This window comes from Sciurus vulgaris (genome assembly GCF_902686455.1).
Source record: "Sciurus vulgaris genome assembly, chromosome: 4".
NCBI classification, from domain to species: domain Eukaryota; kingdom Metazoa; phylum Chordata; class Mammalia; order Rodentia; family Sciuridae; genus Sciurus; species Sciurus vulgaris.
The window spans coordinates 5039634-5063653 of NC_136464.1; positions in this window are offsets into that span (position 1 = coordinate 5039634).

Consider the following 24020-nt stretch of genomic DNA (forward strand, 5'->3'; position numbering starts at 1 on the left):
GACCCATCAAAGTCCATGGTATGTCACATGCCAGGGAGGATTCAAAGATCAAAGGCGAATGGCTCACCCTTTGCCCTCCGGGATGTGCCACCTATTAAATGAGTCACACAGGAAAAGAGCCTCCCATGAAGCAGAGCGGAGGGACGGAGGACCCCACAGGTTGGAGGCTGGGGAGGCTCTGTGAGGGGTGCACCCACGAGGCCCTGAGGGTGGCAGGCTCAAGGTGGCCTGGGAAGGGGCCGGGAGAGCAGAGGCCCAGCTGCTCGGTACTGGTGCCTCCGGGAAGGCTGGGGGCTCGAGTGGGTGGTCCACCCTCAGGACCACACCTTGGAACCCAGGCACTATCGGTTAGATCCAAGGTTTTCCAAAAGGGAAAGGCGTCTCCACTCTTGTCTTAGGACCAGTTTCCCCTTCAGAAAAACTTGGGTCACGATGCCCTCCTCTAGTGCTCGCTCTCAGAAAGGGCAGAGAAGGCGCGTGTTGAGGAGATGAAGAGTGAAGTCTTGCAGCGTCTGTAGCTTATTCCCAAATAGTCTGGAACACACACACACACACACACACACACACACACACACACCAACGAAGGTCAAATCTGGGCAAGGATGGATATGTGTTGATTGTACTTCTTCCTTCTCATTCTTGATTTTACTAACTGCTTTAGGTTTTTACCACCTAGGGCAACTGAAGTTTGCTATTGATGTTCCTAAATAGTTTATATCATATTAAGAAATCTACTTCTCTTTCTATTTTATTATTATGAAAATTTCAAATATACAAAAAGAAATGCAACAGACAAGAGCTTATTCCCCAAATAAACAAGGTCAATTTTTTGCCTAGTTTGCTTTCAACATCTATTTTTTTTAACTTCATCAGGCTTTCTGTTGTTGATTCTTATACTTCAGATTATTTTTATTAATGTATGCTAATTGTGCTTTGTGGAAAGTTTTCAGTATCTCACAATAAAGATCATGAATAAAAAAGAACTCACTTATTCTCACCAAGGGTATAGACAAGGGGGTACCTGGCAGCCCTGAGCTGTGGGGTCAGAGAGCACACTTCAGCCCCTGAGCACTGGTTCTCATCTGCCAGGGGACGGGAGACCAGACCTGCCAGCCCCACGGGCTGCTGGGTAGGTGAGATGACAGAATCCACACCTGAAATGTAGTGCGGGCCGTTATAGATCACGGCGCAGGAAATGGTACTGATCCTTAGGAGGATTTTTACGACTGTGATTAAGCTTTATGCTTCCATATTTCTGGGTCCTATCTCCCCTTTCGGCCCCGCACCTGAGATGGGTGTTTCAGACGCGGAGTGGCCCCCTCGGCTCTGCAGCTGCCTTGTACTCCAGTCAGGGCAGAGTTATGGCTGGGGGCGCGCTGCATGGAAAACACCCTGCCTGCCCCGCCTGGTGCGTGAGGCCTCTCCAGCCGCAGCAGGGAGCGGGCTGGGAATATTTAGATCAGATGTCACCCGGTGCCTTCTGTGGCGGAGAGTAATCATTTGGTTTAAGTAAAAAAATATGCAAATCCAGCGTGCAAAGGGGGCTGTTCTCTGGATGGCACTGGCAGGGCCGCCGTCCGCCCCACGATTTATTGTTTCTAAACAAATGAAACTTTTTGCCGTGTGACAATAAATCATCATGCATGCAGCATGATTGATTTGAGGACGGCCAGAAACGCTCAGAAATCGTCTTTTCCCGGGCACATTCTGGTCTTCTCCTTGTTGCTCTTGTCCCTATAAATGGCGTCCCGTTCAGCCAGGAGGCGTTCTGCATTTCAAACAGAACGGGAGGAGCACTCTCTAAAATACTGGGAAGTGACCTTGAGTGTCCCTCACCCAGGCCGCAGGCGTCTGCTTCACGTTGGTCAATGAGGAGACACCTGCGTGTGTGCATGTGCTAAGCAAAATAAGTGAAGGGAGACTGAGAACCGTGTTGGTATTAGCACAGCTGCATGCTCCCCCAAACTCAGCCCCGGCCGTGAGGGGGACCACGTAATAGGAAGAAGGAACTCAAGACACTTTGGGGCATTTCCACAAGGTTTCCAGGTCTCCACAAGTTGATTTTCTAATGATCTTTTTTTTAAAATAGGTTTTATTTATTTTTTATTTTTTTGCCCTGCTGGGGATTGAACCCAGGGCCTTGTGCGTGTGAGGCAAGCACTCTACCTACTGAGCTATATCCCCAGCCCTAAAATAGGTTTTATTTTTATGACAAATTTGGGTTTACAGAAAAATTGGGAGCCTAGGACCAAGAGTTCCCACACAGCCGGTTTCTGCGATGGTTCACGTCTCTTTATTCTGGCGCGTTTGCTACAGTTGGCAAATCGACATTCGCAGATCATTAACTGGAGACCATCCTTACTCGGGTCTCCTCAGCTTCTGCCCAGTGTTCTTTTTGGTTTTGGGATTCCATGCGGGGGTGCCCTTACACCCAGTCCTCCCGCCTGCCCGGAGGCCTCCTGCCGAGGGCTGCTTCTTGGACTTGCTTCATTTTGGACGACTTTTACACCTTCAAGATCTCCACAGCTTACCAGTCTCATTTTCCAGCCTCCCTCCCTCTCATCACTTTTCCTAGGAAACTGGAAGCTGTCACCCCTACTGAAAGGCTTTTGATGTCCTTTGCAGGGGACTCGAATTACAATGTCAGAGCAACTGTGATTGACTAGTAGTCATACTTTACAAATGCTCTTGTGTGGAAGAGTAGATTAGGGCATTTGTATATAGAATTGCTTTCTGGTAATTAGATATTTTGAGATGTGTTATATAACCCCAATTTTCATTTCATTTAAAATTACAGTTTACTACAATTATAAACATAATCCACTTATCCTGGATCAGTCTGCTAGCTATTATGCATTATAGGCATAATTACAACTATCCTGTATTCACATCATCCTCACCCTATAAAAACATAACAATTGCCAGAAAATCATAATGGGAGGGAGATTCTTGGAAAAACTGGTGGTTATGGCCGCACATCCTTCTGTCTCCTTGCTTCTAAGTCACAAGATCCCCAACCCCGGGCCTTTCCCCCTGAACACGGCTCTCAGGACGTTTCCTGCTCCTCCTGGTTCTCTACTAATATTTCCTGAGTGGCTCCTCCGTGGCAGATTCTTCACATGAGCAGGCTGCACTGCCGTCCCTGCCCTCAGGGATCATCACACACAGGGAGACACACTGGAGTAGATGAATCACTAAAGATTGAGCATGACATAAGTGTCCCTTGAGTTGGGACATTTCCTAGTTTTGCTGTGCACCTGTGTTAGCCAGCCTCCTGTCATTGTAACAAATACCTGAATAATCAACTTAATGAGACAAAGGTTTCTTTTGGCGCACAGTTTTGGATGTTCTCGGCCATAGCTGACTGACCGTGTTGCTCTGGGGCTCCTGGTGAGTCAGCATAGATTGGTGGCAGGAAGTACCTGGTAGAGCAAAGGATGGGAAGAGAGAGGAAAAGGAGGGGAGGGGCCAGGGTCTCATCAGCCCCTCCAAGGTCACACCCCCAATGACCAAGAGACCACCACTGGGCCCTCTTTGTTAGAGTTCTGCCATCTCCCAGTAGCACCAAGCTGGGGACTAACCCTTTAATGACAGCTCTTTGGGGGACATGCACAATCCAGCATAGCATCTCCCCCTTCTCTGATCCTAGCCTGACTGGCACCTGTGTGGGAGTCTGTGCTGGATGCACTCTGGGCGCCCTGTGCTCTTGTTGGCCTGCCCGACACATCAGCGCCTCCTTGTCCAGGGGCTGCTTGGCCTTGACTTGCGTGAGGGTTCCCAGGCTGACGGCTGCCCGCTTCCCGCAGGGTCCACGGTGGCTGTCCTGGGCTGAGTTCAGGATGGCACTCATGGCAGATGAGGCAGGGAGAAGAGTGGGCTGGAGACGTGGGATCGAAACTGCCCAAAACAGAGAGAAGAGCCGGAAGAATCAACAGAATCAGTGGATTGCAGGAAAGGCTCAGGTGCCCTACGTCTGTGTGACGGGGGGCCCTGAGGAAGCTCAGAAAGTGGGGTGACGGAAAAGGTCTCTGAAGAGATATCAGTCCAAGTTTTCCAGAGCAAAGAAATCTTATACCAGATATTTTTTTAAAGTCATTTCTTAATGAGAGAAGGGTGGCTTCCTCAAGAGTACATGACAATCTTAAACATTCACACCTCCACTAAGGGAGCGTGAAGACACATGAGACACAAACTGGCAGAACTGGAGGAGGAATAGACAGATCCACCATTGCCAGAACTCAGTGCTCACGGTCAATACTGCCAAAGCAAACAGACGGGAGAAAGGGGTCTGGATACCCAGGAAGCCAGTGCAGTTCTCTTCTGAGCCATGTAGACCCATCTTTTCCCATCCTATGACTGTGAGCCTATCTGTGTCTTATTTTTAAAGTGGATTCCTTGTCAACTGCATGTGCTTGAGTCCATTATGAACCAAACTGGCAAATTCACATTGTAGGACAGTCCACCTGCATTAACAGGATCCACATTTCTTTTAAGTACGCACAGAATATTTACCAAGAGCAACCACATGCAAAGCTATAAAATATACCTCAGTACATTAAAGGGATTCAGTTTGTTCAAAATATGTATTCTGACTACAATGGGATTAAATTAGAAATCTATAACAGAAAGGTATCAGGTAAATCCTCAAGTGTTTGGAAATAAATAACAATTCAAAATAACCCCCAGGTCAAAGAAGAAATCAAAAGAGACATTATAAAGTATTTTTAACAGAATGAAATCATGCTAAGGTGTCTAAAAATACAGTATATTAAAATTCATGAGATGCAACCAATACAGTACTTAAAGGGAAATCTATAGAACCAAATTCCTAGTTGCGAAAAGAAGGAAAATCACAAATCTATAACCTCAGCTTCTACCTTAAGAAAAATGTAAAAGTAGAGAAGCTCAAATCCAAAATAAGCGGAAAGAAAGAAATAATAAAGATGGAATGGAGACCAGTGAACACAAAACAGGAAATCTAAAGAGAAAAATCAACAAACCAAAAGCTGGTTCTTTGAGCAAATCAATAAAATTGATATGCCTCTAGCCAGGCTGATGAAGAAGAAAAGATACCAGACACAAATAGCCAATATCAGGACCGAAATAGATGACAGTACAACAGATTGCATTGATATTTAAAAAGATAAGGGAATAGCATGATCAATGCATGCCAGGAAATTCAACAACACAAGTGAAGTAGACAAATTTCTTGAAATACTCAAAATCTACCAAAGTTCGCAAATCAAATCTATAATCTTGATTGTGCTGATGGTTTCATGGGTATATTCGCAGGTCAGGATATAACAACTTAGAAACTTCAAATGCTTGAAGTTTATTTACTGGAAGTTAAATTTCACTTCAGTAAAGATGTTAAAAGCTGTCACACCTACCCTTATGCTTAGCAATCCCCCTCTTGGGAACTTCTGCTCTGAAAACAACAGCACCTGTAGACAAGGACTGGGTTAGAGAAATGTTCCTTCTAGAACTAATAAGTGAACACGGGGTGTGTTTTGGTACAGACTCTCCTTAGAATAGACTACGACTCTCCAGAAGGATTGAGCCAGTAGTCCACACTGCATGAAGGTCCACTCAGATGCATGTAATGTATTTTCAGTTGGGGAAAATGTGGATCGGTTTCCAGCACGTGACTATCCGGGCATCTGTGTGTCCACACACACTCATACGTACACGTGTAAATAGCATATGTCCTCCCCTGCCAATATTGGCAAACAGTGATGTCGGTGTATGCCTGTCGTGTTGCTAATATTGAAACCAGGAAGGAAGGCAAAGTCAGCGGAAGGAGACAAACTACCAAAGAACGATCGAAAGCAAACAGCAGCACCGTAGAAAACACAAATGAACTTACACTCAGAACCTCCCGCTTCCCACGGCTGGCCAGTGCTCCCTCCCCAGCGCCAACCACCACCACCTCCCCGTTCCGATTTGGTCCTTCCTCCACAAACTTGTCTTCTCTTTCCTACCCCGTGCCTGTAGACCAGCAAATCTGACCGTGACTTTACCTCCCGCACATGTCCCCCAACCTGGTGCTCAGGACACCCGTGGTCTTGCTCACACCATGGCCTTTGCCAGCCTTGTCCAGACCACCCCATCCTTGGACACTGAGCTCCCCGTTCTTGGGGACTGTGCGTCCTCTCCTGGTTTCTCATTGTGGGCCGAGCCTGGGGGGCCAGCACAGTCTCACCTTCCCTCCCAAGTGGAGGCAGTCTGAGAGGAGGGCGCCCAGCCTCCTGGCTCTGTGTACTCACTGCGGATGTGACCTTGGGAAGCCACTCACTCCCCTGTATCATCATGTCTGGGTCTTTCAGGAAGAACTCATCTTCACCCACATAGCCTCAGTACGTGGAAGCCTTGTGTTATGTTATTCATAGGCTTGTCTTTTCTCCCAATTGTTTGGGAAGCTCACTTCCAGCAGGGTCTCTGCGGGGTCCTTTGTGTGTGGTGTGTGTCCAGTAGCACCCATATAATAAACACCCGTGAGTGCTTTCCCGAGCTGATCACTGCTTCTGTGACGCAGCAGGCGGCATCTCTGCAGGTGGAGACCCCTGGGCGTGACCCCTTCCCCAGCTTCCTATGCGTGTTTGTCATTGCACGTGACAGGGGAAGTCCCTGCAAACAACACAGTCCCTGCCAGTGAGTTAATGTTCCCTCATTTTACATTTTTTTTTCTTTCAATTCACAAGCAAAGTAACAACTTTCAAATCAAAACATCAAGTAAGTGTTTTCTGCTGGTCAATAATTGTGCCACGTGCTCTTAACATTTGCTGTCAGGTATATCACTGCTAAAATGGCTGCATCGGGTGGCGAATTTTGAGAGAGTGCACTCAGGAGATTTCACAGAGACCCCTAGCTGTCAACCAGTCTGAATTTCAAGAGGTGCAAATATTCGCAAGAGACAGGCGCCTACAGGTATTTTATTAAAATGCCCGTGTCTGAGGAAGGTGAACGTGCTTCACCCCAGCTGGTTGCAGAGAATGAGAAGCAGGCACGATTCCTCTTTCCCCGCGTCTCACCTCTCACCCCCTCTGCATCTGCAGCCTCACTGGCCCGGACTTAATCTCCAACCCCTCAGCTCGTCGCCATCAAATGGCTTGAATTTTGAAAAGGACAAAGCAATTGCGACATATTCACATAATGAAGTGCTACTCAGCCCTGAAAAATAACAAGCGTCTACTATGCACAAATCTCAAAAAATGTTGACTAAATGGAGGGAGACACAAACCCGCCCTCACGGCCTGATTCCACAAGAGAACATTTCACAACCAAGGCAAAACGCATCTCTGGGGTAAAGTCGGAACCATGGTGCCTTCAGGGGCAGAAGGTGGCCAGGGATTAGAACAGGCCCGTGGGACGGTTTCGGGATGTTCCATTTCCAGAGCAGGGTGGTGGTCCCAACCCCGTCCATATACGTCACCCTGCACCAGCTACTCGGGCACACGTGGGAATCCCTGAGTGTGAACGATGCCTCAGGAAGTCCTCCCGGAGGCCAGGACTCCTGCTCCTGAGGGGTGAAGTCGAGGCAAGTGCCCGTTCCTCTACCAAGGAGCCACGCACACGAAACAGATGCCAGGAATGGTGAAGAGAGGAGGCAGAGCAGGTGGGCAGCTTGAGGCCCAAGGCTCAGCACCCCGCAGAGCTCCTCCCACTCTCTTTTGGCCTCCTTAGCTCCAGCCTTGGAGCTGAAGAAGCTGTGGCTGTTTCACAGCATGGCTGACAGGCTTCCTGCTGGAGGGCAAACAGCTTAGCGTGCCTACAAACACAGGCAAATCGCGTGCCATCCTGTGCTACAGTTCAGATGTTATTTGTTCCCCAAAGAGTCACGAGTTAGGAGCTTGATCCTCCGTGAGGAGGCTGAGCTCAGGGGGAGGCCCTGAGGTCACTGGGGAAGTGCCCAGAAGGGACTGCAGGACCCCAGCCTGTTCAGTGTTTTGCAGTTTCTCCATTGGACACCATTGCCTTCCACCACGAGGCGCTAAAGGGGCCCTCACGGGAGCACACACCACGTAAATGAAACTTTTGTCTTCATAAAGTTAGCCATCCGCAGGTGTTTCATTACAGTGACATGAAGTCGTCTAATATAGCCTTTGACTACACACTCCTGTGCATTTATCTTAAAAAATGAAGTTCATGTTCACACAAACACCAGTACATGAATGATTAGCCCCTCCATTGTCAATAACCAGACCAGAAACAAGACTTATGTCCTTGTCTGTGTCTAACCCATTGCCTGAGCTCCTACCCAAGATGGAGACTTGCCAAGAGTCTCCATTGTGCAAACCCCACGTCACCCCTCCTGCTCATGAGGCTCAGGAGGCAGCATGAGGACAGCCTCCCCATCTTCCTCCCACCTGCCACTGCCTGGGGCCAGCCTTGCATCAGGACACGCACACCATGCTTCTCTGGGGGTCTCCTCGACACCCTCTGCGGCCTCTAGTGCCTGCTTGCTGGTCTTGACAGGAGGCACCTGCGGCTTGAAACAGTGGGAGCCATCTTTTAAAGAAACAAAATTCACCCTGTTGAAAAGCGTGTGTTGTCATCATGGCCCCTGAAGACGTTCCCTTCCCAATGCCCAGAACCTGAGACTGGAGACTTGCGGTGGCAGGTGGAGCTCCAGTCACAAATCAGCTGACCTCGAGATGGACACTCACCCTGAGTTATCCGAGTGGGCCCAGGGTCGGCGGGAGGGTCCTGAGGAGCAAAGAGAAGCAGGAAAGGACAGGAAGCCCGAGATGCAAAGAGCAAGCAGGGTGGAGGGACCCCGCGGCTGACTTTGAAGAGGAGGACGACGCTGCAGGAAAGAAGCGCGGGTGACCGCTGAGGCTGGAGGGCGAGGCCTGACTGCCCCTGCAGCCCCCAGAGCGAGGGCAGCCCTCGTTCTCTCCCGGGGAGATGGACGCTGGATTCTCTTTCCAGCTTTCTTGAAGCCCACTTGACAAATCAGAGTGTTTGGTGCCATGAACTGATAGACAAGTTCATTGTGAAGTGACAGCTGCTCATCACACCAGCCCCCTCACCTCCCTCAAGCGGTCGCCTGCTTTGTTTGGTGGTGCTGGGGATGGAACCCAGGGCCTCACCCACACCAGGCAAGCACTGGACTGAGCTGCTGTGCCCCCAGCCCTTGCATTGTTCTGAAGAGAACGCTTAGGATCTACTCCTTAGCAAATGTCCAGCATAGAGTATTGCCACTGTAGCCCCCAGGCTGGGCACTAAGTGATGCCTAGAAGTCACCCTGCAGCTGGAAGTGGAACCCTTTTTGACCATCAGCTCCCATCCCCCGCTATCCATCCCTGACCTCCAGGAAGCACCTCCCTACTTTCTGCTTAAATAAATTTAGCTTTTTTTTTGGTCGCTGTTTGGCTTATTCCACCAGCATCATACCCTCCAGGTTCACCCGAGATATCACAAGAGGCAGAGTTTCCTAACTCGGAATTCCGTCCTATAAAGTTATAAGATGAGAAATCTGTGCTACTAAGCCACTCGGTGGTCACTTGTTACAAGGGCAACAGAAAAGCGTTGGGTATGTGTGTAGGCGTGTGATGAGCAAGTGCCAGAGCCCAGGATGCCCAGCGCCCAAGTTTCGGGACAGGCCTGTTGGCCTTCTGTGTCTGGTCAAGTCAGCAGCCACAGCTGTCTCTGTGAAGCAGCTCAACCCTGCCAAGGTTTTAGTGACTTTTTTTTTTGAGGAAAGTTATTACATCCCAGCAGAGTCCATTTTACCCTGACCATGCATTTCTATTTGAAAGAAAATAACAAGGAGGGTAGAGAAGAAAACTGTTATTGGAGAGCGTGTCTTGTGGGTGTCTGGGTTTGCAATGTCGCCTTCTGAGACTTTGAGAGAAATGCAAGCTGGAAGAAATTTTGCAACTGAAATTCTGTTGTTTTGTGACTTTTTCTAAACTTTTACAATGTTTTTTCCTCATATATCTTATTTTGACAGCAAGTTTTAGAAGCGAGTCTTTCCCAAAGCTTCCAACTCTGTTAAACTTACGACTCTTTCTGCATTTATGTTTCAATATTTGCAAAAGCAAAAATAAAAAATTAAAGAACAATTGGCAAAAGAGTAGATTTGGGAACAGAGACAACGGATTCCTGGGGAATGGGTGACTCAGCTGGGGAGCAGGAACACTCTTGGAACGTTTCATGGGGTGTAGGTCTGGGTTATTCAGGAGGTACAACTGGCTGCAGATCACTCTGAACATGTCCTGCCTGCAAAGGGCCTACAAATGTGTGCCTGTGGTTGTAAAACTTGCCAAAGTGAAATACTTCGTCCCATCAGCTTTGACTGCTGCCTGTGGATGCTTGGGGTCCCCATTCTCAGTATGAGCGACTGCAAGCACTTTGGCTTTGCCCAGGGAGGCTGAGCCAGGGATCCCTGTGGTTCTGATTTGGTGGGATATGAGATTAGTGATGGCATTCATGTGGAGTGAGGCTTCAGCAGCCTCTGTAATTCTTCCAAACAGTTGGGTCCACAGCCAGGTTTCGAGATCTCAGATACTGAGGATCACACCATGCACCCTGAGGCCTTTTCCATACTGCTGGTGTGCTCAAAGTGGTGAAGCCTAGATTTCACCCAAATTACAAGCTAATAAGTTGGACCTGCCAGCTTCATAGATGAGGCAGAAGACCCGAGACTCCTCGGTCACAGATGAAGGACTTTAGTGCCCATGGAAGAGTCTGCAGCCTGAGCTCATGTCCCCATTGGTTCCCTTTGTTCCCCAAGTCTCATGGGGAGGGTACATAGAGGCTCTGGTGTATGCTTTGCCCACAGTGGGCCTGGACACAACTGAGAGACTCCAAGTTTAGGACATGCACGTGTTATAAAGGGCCACCATCAAACTCACCCAACCTTTCCTTAAAGAGGACATGCTCCTTCTTCTTGTCAAGAAACAAGCCTTCCTTCTGCCCTGGAGGGAAAACATCCCTGCCTTCCAAAGCCATTTGCTATGCAAACATTCTTGGAAAGATGGTGTAGGAGAGAAGCCCCCAATTACTCCTCTCAGGAGTGCAGAAATATTAACCAGGCCTGGGGAGCTATGTCTGGTGCAGGGCTCCACGAAAAGATTCAATCCCTGCAGAATAAAATCTGGAAAGCCCGGAAACTGACAACTCTTCTATCAAAGAGTTGATAGAAGTTTTTCCAGACATGATGATATCCTATATATTTCATAGCAGTACCAATATTAAAGTTTAGAAAACCTTACTTTTCTTAATTGTCAATAATAAAAAGTAAATTTTGGTCTGTCAAAAAAGAAAAACTGGATTATGTTTCTAGTCTAGATAGAGCTGCTCAGGCCACACGGTAGTCAGCGTGTGACCACCGAGCGCTTGAAATGTGGCTGATACCAACCGCGAAGTGACAAGAGTGTAAAACACACAGGTTCTGGAAGACTTAGTGAAAAAGGAACACTAAGCTCCTCATTAGTATTTTATATTACTATTAAACCATTTTGGCTATATCGTGCTAAATAAATGTATTATTAAAATTACCTTCATATATTTCTATTTTACTTTACAAAATAATAAATGTGGCTAGAAAATTAAAATAATAAATGTGACCCACATTTGGGGTTTGTATATTTCTATTAAACAACATTATTTTATACAAAATGGTATTTCAAAATTATTTCTCCAGAAAAAGGTGATCCTACTGAGCAGGCAAAAACATAAGAAAATGGTACTTTTAGGATTTTGTAATGTTTGTGTATTTTTCAACTTCTGAAAATCTGAATTTGATTTTTATCATTTTAAGCACACATTTATTTCCATAGCCATTTATGTGTCTATGACTCTGCATTCTTCTTCTTCTTCGAGAAGCGCCCATACTGCTGTATATTTTATGAATATCTGGAGGAGAAGAGCTCACAAGATCTAGACATGAAAGAAATGATGACAAGAGGGAATTGCTGGCCACCCCGATTCCACCAGTGTGTGCTTCATGCATGAGCTGAAATATTGTACTGTGCAATTAGTGTATGTTAATAAAAAGCTAAATAGTAAGAAACTAGGAAGGACCGGCAGCAACTCAGTAGATGACAGACAGGGAACCTGGAGCTGCCTAGTGGAGACCCTGCCCTGGGGCCAATGAGGACTGTCCCAACACACAGAGACCCGAGGCCTTGCCTCCTGCTGCCAAGAAGCTGTGTCCCCCCACCACACATACACACACACACACACACACACACACACACCCCACAGCGTTGAGAATAAAGGCAGGAGAACGTGTGACCATATTGATAAGCTTCCTACTGGGTAGCAGGCACCAGGTGTCCAGAGGAGTTGAATCCAGGAGCTGATCCTGGGAGAGGGTGAAGAGGCCCTTCGGGCAGTGTTTCCGGCTTGCTGCTCACGGGGAGGGAGAGGATGGAGACATCAGCCAACCACCCGGGAAAATGCCTGCTCTTGGTTCTGTGGGCCCTGTGCAGCACAGTGGCCTTCCTCCTCTTGAGCACTGATGTCCAAGAACCAGGAAGAACCAGTTGAAGTGACTCAGTCTGTGCAAATGAGGGATGAGCAGAGCATCTCAAAAGAAAGAAAAATGTTACTACAAGAGGCCGAGTAAATCTGTGGGCGGGAGTAACGATGAACGTCAGATGCAGCTCAAGTGTGAGTGTACCCTTACCCAGAGAAGGGCAACTGGAAAATTTCTAGTAGTTGAACTTAAGAGAACACAGGGCGTAGGAATTAAGAGTCAGGTAACACTGCCCTGGAGACACTCGGCATTGAAACCTGCCTTTATCCATCCAGTAGGAAGGAAAAAGGAGCAAAAGTAACAGCAAGGGGCGAGGTCAGGAAACCTGATGGGAGGTAACCTGTGCATGGTGCACAGTGGGTAGGATAGGGGAGTCTATAGTGCATGTGTGTAGTGTAGTGCACAGAGTATGCACACAGCACAACATACATGCACACAGCACAGTGGACAGCATATGAATTCAGCAGAGCACATACATATAGCACACTATGTGTCATGCGTATATAGCACAATGTACAGAGTAGGATATAGCACAGTATGTAGGATATATACATAGAGTACCACATGTAGCATATGCATATCATATTTACATACATATGTGTATATAGTGTAGTGCGTAGTAAATGATTGTCATACTGTGTCTAAAATACCTGTGTAGCACAGTGAAGAGCAAATTTTATAGTACCGTGTACATTATATGTACGTAGTACTGCATATGCTATTTGTGTAGTACAGCATTCAGTGAGTATAGTATAGCATGAGGTATAGGTTTGTAGTATGTGTGTGATATGTGTATATAGCCCAGTTTCTAGTATGCTTTGAAAGAATAAACAAAAGGAAGGAGAAATGATGGACAACTTTATGAGAGATGAGCAATTTCTCCAAATTGTGTGGGAGAGGCCTCAGAAAAGTCTGACCGTGAATTTCATAACACTGTTCATTTAAATGGGCCGATAATGGCGCCTCCTCAATTATCCCATTTGCCACAGTCGCAGCTGACCCTGGCGATGACTTCCGAGACACTGTATTCTAGTGCGGCTCCTAACATGGGTTCAACCCCAACTCTTTCTCCCCATCCCCCACACCACCTCTTCCAACTGTCCTTGTCCTTGAGCCCTCAACCCACCCCTTCCTGGCCACCGCTGTTTTCAGCACCATGGCCAGGGCCTTCCCGGGTGTCAGTGAGTGTGAGTGTGTGAGCACCATCACGCAGTGCCAAGATCACCCACACGTGCAAGGCCGTCTCCAGCCCTTAGACACAGCAACGTGGCCGCTCTTCTGGGTTCAACCGTTCCTCCAAGGTCTCCCATGAGCCCTTGCTTAGGAGGGCTCACAGCCAGAGGAGGGGAGATCTGTCTTTCCTGGGTGCCCCCTCCATTGAGAGGGGAGCTCAGGCAAGGCTGCTGGGGGCCTGATGTGGGACAGTTGGGGAGCAGCCCCTCTCAGTTTTTACCTACTGCCTTCATCATCTAGACCCAGGCTTGGGTAGGTGCTGGGCAGACAGGAAAGCAGCCCCACTCTGCTGGGGACACCACCCCTGGCTGCCAGCGAGGCCTGAGGCTGTGACCTCTCTCTCTCTCTCTCTCTCTCTCTCTCTCTCTCTCTCTCTCTCTCTCTCTCTCTCTCTCTCTCTCTCTCTCTCTCTCTCTCTCTCTCTCTCTCCATGAAATGGTTTCCTCTGCAAAGAGACTTGCAGGGTCCTCATTTCTCACCTGTCCTAAGACAACCCTTCACCCTGGCAGCCAGCAAGGTGGATACAACACTGGGACGGATAATCAGCATGACTGTGCTTCCCTTTCTGAATGAGAAACAGTAAGGAGCCCCGGCTTTCCGTGACCTGTTCATAATAAATGTGCACACCCCTGCCCTCCCGTGCCCGAGTTCTCTGCAGCCTTAGCTGCAGCTTTTCCCAGCACACAACTCCCCTCCAGCCTGCTCTCTTCCGGGGCTCAGAATGCTGCTGCTCGTTTTTGAGCCCAAGCCCTCTTCCTCCTTCTCGGTCCAGCCCCCACCCCCTTCCAGGCTTCTTCCTCTTCCCGTGTCTGTCCATCACCAAACAGAGGCTGGGCCCTCAGGCAGCAGCCCCATCTTCCTCAGGTGGGCCGTCCGTCGCTGCTCCTGTGCCGGGCTGGCCCTGCCTGGGGTCCTCCCCAGACTCCTGCTCTTGGCATGGTTGGGCTGGAGCTGGGTGGCTCCCCTCACGGCTTCCACTGTGCCAACTCGAAGGTACAGACCTCAGATGGCTCTTCCCTTGCCTTTCTGCCCATTTACAGACACTTATGGACGAGGATCTAGTGCACTTTCTAAATGATAAGAGAGAATTCTATCCAATATTTAAATCGCTCAGGACTTGTCTGTTTTCAGGAGCAGAAATACCCGGGAGATATTTCATGCCACAAATATAATCAGGGTCAGCAGTTAAGGCTAGTTCCAAGGCAGCCCTCTCCTGTGTTGCTCTGTTGGCTGCTCTCACAAGTAGCGGAGGCCTCGGTTAGTGATGTGCAGAACCAGTAGATGGATCAACTTAGAAGCGAACAACTGAAAGAAGGGAAGCGGCCTGCACGTTTGTTAATATGACTGCTGGAGTTACAGTTCATGCTAAGGAGGAGGCCCAACCCTGACTATGGAAGCAAAAACAGGGACTTTGGTGCCAGCCTTGGGTAGAACAGGTTGGAGAAGGCTCGGGTGCCTTCTCACCTGGTCCAAGGACTCAGATTCGGCCCTCAGGACTTGCTCTCTGGCCATTGTTCCTCATGGCCTGTCCCTGTGTTATCTTCATCCACCGCCCACAGCCCAATTGTGCTGGGTGGTGGGACAGTTGCTGAGAGACAGACAAAGAGAGCTGGAGACGTGAGGGACCAGGCTGATGGAAGATGCTCGTCGGGGAGTTGGCATCCGGCTGGACAAGCGGCACCTCCACTCATCCTGGCACCTCCGTGTTTCACCAGGAAGTAGCACCTCTGTCCCTCACAATGCTGCGTCCAGTGGTGGCGGGCTGGGTGAGCACTTTCCTCTGCACAGTGCTCTGCTCGGTACCCGTCAACACGGGGAGAGGGGTCTCCAGTTAGGTCACAGAAGCAGCCCAGCCCAACTTGCTTTGCTCACAATAGGGCCAGAATCCCAAGGAACTTGGCACGTGTGCAAGGAAGGAGCTTTCTGCAGGCGGCACTAACTTGCCCTGGTTCCCCGAATATGTGAGAGAAAGGCGGTGTCCTCAGAGAGCACGGATCTGGACCTTAGGCCATGGTCCCTCTCACTGTTTGCTTAACTTGGTTAGCTCCTTGGAAACGGAGAGGGGCATCTCAGGGACAAGGTGTTTTACTGTTCTCCTTTTCTCCAAGGATGACACATCCCATCTTGAAGACTCCTCCCAGCAGTGGGGACATAGACTCGGGCAGCTGAGGTCACATTCTTGCAGTCAGTCAACTTCTCCCCGCCAGTGTTGGCATGTGACCTCTCATGGTCAGACTCTGAGCAGCGCACTACAGCCACAAGCCCATTCCGGGTGATCGCTGTGTTGACACTGCAAAACTGGGATTGGCCAGGCCTGGGTTCCACATCGGCCCATGGCAAGGTTGAGAGGAGCCAGGTGAGTGGGGAGGGCAGTAGCCCAGGCCCCAGAGAGGGACCTGCATGGTGCACACCATGGACGCAGAACAAGGAATGTCCTCTTGCATTGAAGCACGTAACTGGTTTCACGCATTTGCTAGTCATGAGCACAAAAAGCCATATGGAGCGACGTTAAAAACTACGTGATTATCTTCTCCAGATGCGACCGATTATCATTAATGTGATTTCGATTTTTCCCATTCCGACCTATAGAAACATCTTCACTTTTTTCCTTGAACACATCAGGTAGCAAAAAACCCATCCTTAAAGCCAGGTCTCAGAAGTACTTCTTTTTTTCAGTAAGGTAACCTTCAAGTTTGTCAAATCATTTTGGTGTGAGGCACTCTTCCCTGGATCTGAGATTCCCAAAGACCTCAGGGCCTGGAACTTTCCTTCTTTTCAGCTCAAGCACACAATCTGATGAAGAAACAGAACAGGCAAGCCCACCAAAGAAGGCCCAGGAGAGACCCTGACCATTTCCTCCAAATGGCCAGAGGCTGGGTTAGTACCTGGAATGGCAAGAATCACACCAAGTCCCTCCTCATTCAGAATCAGCCCCGTGCAAAGACCCTAGACCCTCTCCAGAGTACCAGCTAAGGCTCTTATAGGAGCAATGTTGGAATGAATCTCTCTCTCTCTCTCTCTCTCTCTCTCTCTCTCTCTCTCTCTCTCTCTCTCTCAATAAACTCATTTTGAACCTGAGTGTTTTCAAAGCTGTGTCTACACCATGGATTTCCTCCTTGGTACAACACTACCATCACTGAGTCATGTCCTGATGTGGTTCATACCAAGCAGCACAGGGCTGTAGCCAGGCCCTCTCCCCAGGTTTTTGCTTTTTCCTTTGTATAAAAATATGTCTGAGCCACAGAATTCCATCCCTTTGGCAAGAGGGAACTTTCTCCCCAGCAAATTAAGGAAATGCATGGGCTGTGGATCAGTAAATTCCTACCTATGTTCATCCAAATATTATCCACAGAAAACACACCAACTTGGCCTGAGAACCTGCTTCTGGTCTCCAGGTGGAAGTGTGGCTCAGGAACCCTCTTTGCCACTTTGCTTCTGGACATGGACAGGCTCTGGCGGCTGAATCCCTTTGTCAGTAGACCTGACTGTCTTTTACTGAGCACAGCACACGCCATGGACTCGCCCTCGCTGACTAATTTCATCTGGCATCCTGGCAGCCCCTGCCTCAGGTGTTTGCATCTCCACTAGACAGGAGAGGACAGCTGCAGAGTTTGGGGTCATGGGGGGCACACTTTGCCCCAGGTCAGCTGGCTGTGATAGCCCCAGGACCCTGGTGCTGCTGTACCCAGTGAAAGATGGTCCGAGGCAGGCAGAGTCTCCTTTAGTGTTTTGTCCGTCTCTTCTGCTCACTTAACCGTTACTGCAGTCTTCCAAGTGTTGCTCAGTTTGCGTTTTGCCTTGCTGGTGATGCAGGCTCTTCATCCAGAGGCAAAAGGGCCCCTAAATAAACCCGCCGAGAGCACCTAACTCGGAAGTAAGAATCGGGGCTAATGCTTCATCTTCGAACTATCTGGGAATAAAAGTCAGCTCACTGCCATTGAGGCCTTCACTCAGATGCGGACGGTGCACATTACAGAGTCTTGGGCCAAATGATCCCAGGTTCCTGGTCTTGTGGCTGAAACACACACGCACACCAGCTTTCTAACTGTTGCTGTGTACTCATAACTAATTATCTGATAAATTTTCATTTAGAAAATTCACTTTGGATATGGCAGCGAGACAAAGCCAAGCCTTTGATATTTTAGGAATTGTTAATGATGCATAATAAACAGATGCACAGATGAAGTGATTTCGCAAGTCCCATATAAACATTGCTTTATTGACTTTGAGATGATGGAGAAGAGATGAATGGGTATCGGACTCATTAGTCACCATTAAGGAGGTCTCCGGCTTTAAGCAACGTGTGAATTGTACAGTGTCTCCCGGCTCATGATCCCTGGGTCACACGTGGCGCCTGGGAAAGCTGTCCTGCAGCACAGTGCCATCGTTTTCTCTGGTCTGAGACAGAGAAAATCCGATGTAGAAGAGCGTTCATGGCAAGGCGCGTGAAGAGTTCACTGCAAGCATCTGACGAGGTCGACCAGCCGTGGCATCTTTTGGCCCAGGCCAGTGACAAGCAAGTGCCGCATCTTCCCTCAGGCCGGGTTTCCAAGGTGTGTCAACCCTGGTGATGCTCTTGGTTATAAGGTGTCCCCTGCCTTTGATAATAAAGGGTGTGCCTTGATAGTAAAGTCCTGCGCTCGGAAGGCCCCCGTGGCTGAGGCAGGCTGGGGTGGAAACGGGTGGTGAGGAGTGGAGGTGCCGCCCAGGCTGGACGTGAAGACTCCCTGGGCCACTCCCTGCAAGGAGGCCTCCTCGCAGCCTGCACCCACGGATCCCGTTCCTAAAACAGAGGCTTGTGAAACCCCTTAAGCCCTGCAACTCTTGGGTTTTTGGTAGGGATGTTACTTTGAAAATGTTTTTACAGTGTAGAACATTTTGGCTTTGATCAGTGTATTATGAATTTATAATGAAATCACCTATCAAATTAATTTTAATAAATCTCAAGTGTTATTTATAGTATGCCTGGCTTCTTTCCATTTAATAAGATATTCATACATTGTAGTTTACTCTCAATTAGTTTTATAAGAAAAAGCATGACTTGTCAAAGATAAATTTTAAAATTACATATAATACCATGTTTGGGCAGAACATTCAAAAATGGACATTCCAGCAGGGGCTGATTGTTGCAGGCATGGTGGTGCACACCTGTAACCCCAGCACCCGGGAGGCAAAGGCAGGAGGATTCAAAGTTTGAGGCCAGCTTTAAAAACTTAGGGAGAACCTGTCTCAAATTTAAAAAGATAAAAAAGGGCTGGAGGTTTTAAAAAAGCTCAGTGGTAGCACCCCTGGGTTCAATCCCCAGTAACACATAAGCACACACACACACACACACACACACACACACACAAATCGTATATGGGCTGATTATTAAATACATGTTACAGCCACAGGCCTTTGAAGTGACCAGCTGGACTGACCTTCCCACCTGGATGGGGAGACTGGGACCCCATGTTTGACTCTGCCTGGAGTCCTGTCTTCACCCCACCCACCTCCATAGCAGGTGTTCTGGATCTCACACTGTTGACGGGTTGACCCTGATGACTCCTTATTGACGTAGATTTTGGTCCTGGACCCAAAGAGGGCTGTTATGATTTAGATCTGCAATGTCCCCCAAAAGCTCATGTATTGGAGTCTTGGTCCCCAAGACAGCAGTGTCCAGAGGTGGAACCTTTGGGAGGCGATTGGATCATGAAGTCTTTGGTCTTATCAATGGCTAATCCATTCATGGACTCATAACTTAGTGAGTTCTTGGGAGTTCTTAGTGAGACTTGGGGATGGGGCCCAGCTGGAGGAGGTGGGTCACTGGGGGCTGGCCCCTTCCTGTCTGGCTCTCTCTGCTCCCTGGCCATCATGAGGCGAGCGTCTCTGCGCTCCACCTCCTCCCCGCGGTGATGCTCTGCCTAATCACAGGCCCAGAAACAAGGGAGCCAGCTGGCCACAGACTGAAACCTCTGAAACTTTGAACCGAAAGAAATCGTTCCTCCTCTGAACTGAGTTTCTCCCATGTTTTGTCATAGCAACAGAAAGACGACTAAGCAGGGAGTAAAGAGGGGTGCCTGGGAAGGACAAAGAGGAGCAGTACAGTGAAGCCAGGAGAAGGGGACAGGTGACCAGTGAGGGGAAGGAGACCCACTAGTCAAGCTGGAAAAGTGCCCAGAAGGAGACAAACCTGTGTGAACCAGTGTGGGGCTCTGGTGAGAAGATGTGAGGACAGGGGAGGGGCAAATGGAAGGGAGTGGGGGAGTCCAGCTGGAGTCCTACTCTGTGTGCTGTAGAAAGTTAAGGAACATCTCTGGCCATCACTCCCACCCCCAGGGTGTGACAGCTCAATGTGTCTTTGGATGTTCTCAAATGTGGCACTAGGGACCACCCCTGGTTGAGATCCACTATTCTATGCCATCAACATCTGCTGTCCAGTTGGCCTATAAGTTAGAACCCATGAACACCCCCAATGTCAAGAAAGAAAATATAATTTCTGGACATTTTTTGTTGTTTTTATGTTTTTTTTTTATTTTTTGATTTTTACATACTGCATTTTGATTCATCGTAGCAGCATCGTAGTAGCTAGATTGTGGAACCAAACTAGATGCCCCTCAAATGATGAATGGATAAAGAAACTGTGGTATATCTACACAATGGAATATTACTCAGCCTTAAAGAAGAATAATTTCTAGAAATTTTGTGAGCACAAAAATACTAACATTTTAAAATATTAAAATACTAACAGTTTTTAATGTCTTAAAAATTCTTTGTTTAAAAAGATTTCAAGAATCTTTTCAACTTGAATGAAGAAATGCTTCCCTGACACCCACCTTTTCCAAAGCTGGAGCTGCTCCACTTCTCTCTAGGTGGGCTCATCAGACTTCTTCCACATCTTCCAACCAGCAAACCATTTCCAAGGCCAGGGATGCACTCTGAGAAGAGCAGCTTATTTGAACTTTAATTCTTTGAGTTTCCTTTGGCAAAACCATTCATTCCATAAGGAAAGGAAGGAATGGAAGCTACCTTTCTGTTGTCCTAGTCTTCACACTATCATTAGAAAATTTGATTTTGCAAAGTTTGACTGGACTTGGCTGCAGACGTTTTCACGAAGGTGCAGGGTTATCCACTTCAGAAAGGTGCAGCGTCCCTGGGAAGAGTTCAAGCAGCCCTTGTTTATGCACATCACCTTGGGCGGCAGGGCAGGGCAGGTGGAGCTGAGGCAGTGTGCATTTCAAACAGCCCCTAGGCCAACTGTCCCACCTAGGTAGGACTAGATTCATCGTCCAACTAATACGGTCAAGAAAGAAATGGCACTGGCTTCAAGATAACTTCAGCCTACCTTCCTTTGAAGAATTAAAATACAAGCGTTTGCCAGTGTTTTTCTATAAACAGGCTAGGAGTTTGGGAAGTCAAAGTACACTCTTCTTTTTATTCAGTTATATAAAATGAAAAACCCCTGCATAATTAAATCTTCAAAATCAGCAAAGAACCAATTCACAGGAGTACGGTCAGGGCTGGAAAGCTTCTAAGCTTGAGCTCTCCCACTAAGCAAACGGCTCTGGAAGTGTCTTCTTCTAATTAGTTACTGATGAGGCTTTTTTTTTTTTTTTTTTTCTGAGCACAAATCCTCTATGTTTTCTTTCAAGCCAGGGTTTTTCTGGGGATATTCAGAATTAACTTTGTTGTGCAGTGGAAAATCTGGTTGGTTTCCTTGATATTACCATCCATCCATCCATCATGTGTCTGCCCATCTCCCATCCACTGATCCCTCCACCTGCCCACCAGTCCATCCATCTACTCATCCATTCATCCTTCTACTCACCCACCCACCCACTCATCCATCCATTCACTCATCCATCCAACCACTCACTTGTTTGTTTATTGATCAGAAATTAGTTGAATGGCTTCCTTGTGCCTGGTGCGATTTCTATGCCTGGTACTGAGTCAGGTTTAGACCTTTCACAGCTTATTCGAGCCCCAGTGGGACACCTTGTCTGCATACTCTGGGCTTCCTAAGACCACCAGGACTACATCCAATGGGAGAAATAGGCATGTATCCAATGGTGGTATTTTGGTAGACCTGGGGAATTTAGGGTCTTTGATGACTTTGCATGAGAAAGGGAGTGTCTTTAGCAACAGTCAGACTCTTCCCATCCTGTGCAGAGCAGGAAGTGACTTTTCATAGGCTGGACCCAAGGCTTCCCTGGCTTCTGTGCCCCCTTGCCCAACTTTCATGACCAGCTATGGGAACCCCAAGAATTTTTCATTTCGGGGTGGTGAAGGACAATATTATCATCAACTGCAGTCCTTCCCTTGCCACCGAATTTCTCTACTCTTCCCATGACTTAATCAATGGAATTGAATTCGGCAGAAGAAAAAGAAGGATTAGTATTTGCTTTCAGAATTCATTTTTAACTTTGTATCTTGAAATAGCCTCTAACTAGTTAGAAGAACAACTAATTGAAAGAAAATCTTCCTTCTCAAAAAGTCAGTTCACCAGGATTCATTAAAGCCTGAAACCATATCAATATGGAGACAAAGTATCTCTTGCAATTTAGGAACATTCCCCAGGTTGGAAAGAATCCCCTGGATCTCTACCGACCCACATTTCCTTGAAGAGTCTGTGAAATGGCCAGTGAACCCGTCCTCAGCAGGACCTGGTGTCCCTTCCTTCATTCTGGCCAGGCAGCCGAGGGGGCACGCCTGCCCGCTGGTTCTTGACGTGCAGTTCCTGGTGTGGAGCGGTGGCTTTGGTTGACGGCCGCCTTTGCTTCTTTATCAATGAATTTCCTATGAGCACCTTTCACTTGCTTTCATATAGGGCTTCTTGGTTTTCTTCCTTTCATTTAGAGATATTTTTTGTTACTCTTTTTCTAAACATTTAAAGTCTGATTCAGCAAGTAACCGATGGCGTGTCTCCCTTCTTTCCCTTCTCTGTGGACTGTCGGGGCAGAGCTAGGCTCACGGCACAGCTGGGCAGAGGGTCTGAGAGGTGCCCCTGCGTCCCCGTCCACCCCACCGGCATCATCCTCACCAGAGCTTCACAGGCTGGGCCCACACCTGCCGACTCACCGTGCCAAGCCGCACCTACGTGGGCTCCCGTGACTTGGGGCCCGCTGCTCCCAGCTGGGGTTTCACAGGCGCTGGTGATGTCTGTCCACACCACAACGCCGCCAGAATGCTGCGGAGGCACAGCCCTCGGACCCTCCCGCTGCACCATGGTCCCGCCCTCCCTCTCCCCCGCCCTGGGTGACCACTGTTTTCCCCTCTGTCTCCATAGTTCTGCTCTTTCTAGAATCTCATGTGGCTAGAAGCATGCAGCATGTAGCCTTTTAGGATTGCTTTTTTCCAGACTTTCGTGCAAACTAATTCCCGGGCCCCGTCCCGTCAGCTGTACCCGCGGTCTGCCGGGCTCTGGGAGCTGGCCCCGTGCTCCTGATTGTTTGCTGAAAAGCATCCGTTTCCCAGGCCCCACTGATGTTCCTAGTGACTTCTGTAAATGTGCTCCAAAGAAGGCCTGTCTGTTATCAGTAAGAACCTGAACACCCAAGGCCGCGAGCATGAAGGTGAGCGCACGTCACGAGGCCGCTGCCTCCTTTTCTATTGCCAAAGCCAATGCGGGAGTCTTTGGTCTCTTTAGAAACACAGGGCGGAGGTCGGGGCCGTGACCGAGCCCAGGCAGCTTGACTCCAGGGGCGGCGCCGAGTCTGCAGACCACGCCAGGCGCAGCCTCCCGGTGTTCCCTTTGCAGGGCCACCCCTGGCCTTCCTGCTCCTCAGCATGCCCGGGCCATCCGCTCTGCCTCTGAAGCCAGCTGTCTGCTGTCCGCCGTGGTCCCTCCTGCTCAGGAGGATGCCCACCCCTCCTCTCTTCCCCGCTCATCGGTTGCTCCCACTCCACTGGATGCCCCCTAGGTACACAAACACCAAGCGCACCCCACACTCGCTCACTGAGGAAATAAGCAAAACCCTTTGCTTTGCTATGACCACTGAATGCGTTCCTGGGGCTAGTTAGAGCCCTGCTATCTAGAGGATTAAAAGAAGGACATGCCACCGGCCATCTTCACACCAACCTCAGGAAAGAGGTTAGGGCACAGGAAATGTCTTTGAAAATAGTGAATATGTGCAGCAAAGTTTTTATCTTTGTCATAGTTTTAGATCAAGAATTTTAGTTCCCCTTCACATACAAAGAAATGGAATATTATTTAGCCATGAAAAGAAGAAGTGCCTTCATTTTCAGCAACATGGATATAACTGGAAGCTGTGAGGCTATGTGAAATGTGCCTGGAATAGGATGATGGATCCAGCTCATGCTC